This window comes from Furipterus horrens, unplaced genomic scaffold (assembly GCF_987537825.1).
Source record: "Furipterus horrens unplaced genomic scaffold, mFurHor1.1.pri manual_scaffold_1, whole genome shotgun sequence".
Lineage (NCBI taxonomy): Eukaryota > Metazoa > Chordata > Mammalia > Chiroptera > Furipteridae > Furipterus > Furipterus horrens.
Window position 1 is genome coordinate 76,116,443 of NW_028327171.1, and position 3,297 is coordinate 76,119,739.

Sequence of the window (3,297 nt, forward strand, 5' to 3'; positions counted from 1 at the left end):
AGTATGGTGAGAGAATAATGGATTTGAATGTAATTTCTGACAAAATTTAAGTGCATTGATCTTTACTAAAACAACTATTAAGGGATATAGTTCAGAAAGGAATAAATTCCTAAAAGGAAAGAGTCATACTTAAGAAATAATTATAAAGAAATGAATAAATATATATGTACAACTAAATGAACATTTACTATAAAATAATATTTAAATGAGAATGATAATAATACTAATGACTAATTTAGTAGTCAATTAAAAATTAAGGTAAAAGAACAATACTGAAAACAAAAGCAAGATGATACAATTATAAAATATGAAAGCATTGTATAAGAGAGGGGTTATAAAGCACTTTGGATGGAATATAAAAACTGATAAATTTGACCACATTTAAATTTACAATTGCTCCAAATGCTGCTCTTTAATGAACAATTATATAAAATACATTAAATGAAGAGACTATAGTGACTATTTGGCATCATTTAAATGACATCACTCAATAGATTTTAAATAGCTTAAAATCTTAGATAAATTTCAAAATTATGGTGTATATAAATGATAGTAAATTTTTAGTTTTCATAAATATTATTAGAACAGTGTCTGGCACATAACAGATACTTAGTAAGTATATTTCAATAAATAAGTTAATATTTTAGAGTGACTGAAACAACTGAAGTTAAATAGATCTCTATATACCAATATATTCTATTTCAAATTTCAGTGACAATTCCAGTCCTGGGTAAAACCAAAAATATTTATAAAAGACATTTTGATGATATTCAAGTAACAACTATTTTATGATTTGTAAAAACAGTGAAATAAATCTGAATATACAATTCAAAAAAATTTGAGACATAAAGCACACTAAAATAAAAAATATGTGAATAAAACAAATGACAATATTATGACTCAATACAGTTCAGTTTTCTAAAAATGTCAAGCTAGGTCCCAAGTAATGAAACTTTAATATGTATATATTTTTAGATTCTAGTAACTTTTACTGATCTAAAACACAAAATTCTTTAGTATCTCATTATTTTTTATTTGAAAATAAAATTAAACAGATGTTTCTAGTATAGCAGCAAGGCTTTATAGACATTTGGTTTTCAATTTAGTAAAATTTCCTCTAAGTTAAAATTTATTGTTCACAGTCTCCCACTACCACACATTATGCAGTCGAGTTTCCCACATTTGGGGAAATTGCAGGGGTCAACACATTTGAAGTGCAATGGGTAAGCCTCACCCTGGGAAAACCACCTTCGTGATCGTGGTATCTCCCCTGCCAGGTAAGTATAGTTTCTTAGTTTTAAAGAGAATAAGATACTGTTAAAATTTTTGTGGGTTATTAAGTTCTATAAAAATAAGATAGTCATTGATCTGATTAGAATGTATTATTTTCCTTCCTATGTTCCTTCACCCTTTTGTTCTATTGAGACCCTTAATGGATAGAAACATGCTCACCTTTACTGGCAAGGGTGTTCTTTATTATGTATACTGGTTCAAGTGGTAATCTCTTCTGGGTTCACTTTAAGAGACACACCCAGACATTATGTTACTAGCCCAGTCAAGTTGACACATATAGTTAACCACTGAATTAGGAAAATACATATAACATTGTGTATTACAGAGATGGCTATGACTTCGTTAAAAAAAAAAAAACCACAATTGGTTTTTTGTTCACATGGGATGTTTCTGAAGAGTTGTTATGAACCTACAGCCTCTCTCAGAACAGAACTTCACAGAGTTGGTGGGTGAAATGGGGTTGGTTATTAATTAAGGATTCACTTTCTTACATTTTTCATGTGTATACTAAGTAAGGAGAAGGTAAATAAAGTAGTTATGCTACATGTCTGAAGTCTGTATATCAAGAAATCCTCACTTGATATTGGAAGCTATTCAGGAGGATTAAACTAGGTCTAAAGTTTAATAAGTCATTCAAAGTTGAAAATAAGGTCTAAACCTAAAATGCTGGTTTATCAAGGGCTAATTGTTTCATAGGGAAATGTGCAACTTTCTGCGGGTAACTCTTATCCAGACTTGTCCTCTAAGTTCAAGACCGATATTTCCAACAGTTTACTTGGCATCTTTACTTGTGTGTCAAAGGAATACCAACTTTTCAATTGCTTTAAAACTTAACAACTTAAGAGTCTTCTCCAGCATCACTCCCTGAGCAGAAAAACAGCATGCATCTCTTTTTGTCATACGCCCTATCTTGATAAATGACATTTTTAATTCAGTATCATAGGTGAGAGACCTAGGAATTATATTTGACTCTCTCATTCTCCCTCACCTTTAATATGTAATCTGTCATCAAGTCCTGTAAATGTTAAATCTATACTTATCTTCATATATCTATAACGACTGCCCTCAAATGATTTTATGCAATTACTTCTAAATTCTCTTCAATTCTCCACTCTTAATTCTTCCACCTTTATTTTCCAGCACTCACCAAATTATGTTTAGTGTGGCTAACAGAATGATTTGTTTGAAACATAAATGTACAATAGTTTGTGACTACATAAAATGTTACATATAAAATAACATTACATGAAACATTACTATATATGTATATTACTCTTAGGATAAATAAGAGTAGTGACTCTGATAATCTAAAAAGAAAGTTATGCTTATTTATATGGAAAGACATAAAGTAGCTCACTAGATTGATGAAACACTTTTATTTCCCAAGGGTGAAAAATAAATAAATCGTGTGAGGGTTAGTTTTATGTTTCTACTTACCTGAGTCATGGATGCCCAGATATTTGGTTAAATATTAGTCTGGAAGTATCTGTGAGTGTGTTTCTGGATGAGATTAACATTTGAATCCTTACCCTGAATAAAGCAGATTGCTCTCCCCCATGTGAATGGGCCTTATTCAAACTACTAATTGCTTGAATAGAACAGAAAGACTGGTTAAGGCAGAATTCAGTCTCTGCTTGTCTTTAGCTTGGATACCAGTCTTCTCCTGCCTTCAGACTCAGACTTGGACTAGAACTTAACCACAGCTCTCCTGGGTCCCCAGCATCCTAACGTCAGATCTTGGGACTTCTCAGTCTCTATAATCATGTGAGAAAATTCCTTATAATCAATCATATATACATATAATTCTATTGGTTCTGTTCCCCTAGAGAACTCAAACTAATACAGAAGACTAGGCAGCAGAGAATTTAGCCAAGGCTATACCATAAGGACAGTATGGTTAAGCCATCACTGTAGGTATCCTGACTCTTGGACACATCCCTGACACACCAGCATGAGCCTGGACATTTGGGTGGTTATCATTGCACTGGTAACAGTGAAAACTCT

The 3,297-nt window shown here is 31.7% G+C and overlaps 1 non-coding gene across 1 annotated transcript; it reads right to left on the reverse strand.

Moving 5' to 3' along the window:
- Positions 1 to 1,122: 1,122 nt before the first annotated feature.
- Positions 1,123 to 1,285, reverse strand: LOC150021314 (U1 spliceosomal RNA). The gene has a single exon (XR_016513700.1). It is a non-coding gene; the product is annotated as a U1 spliceosomal RNA (small nuclear RNA).
- Between the last annotated feature and the right edge of the window lie 2,012 nt (positions 1,286 to 3,297).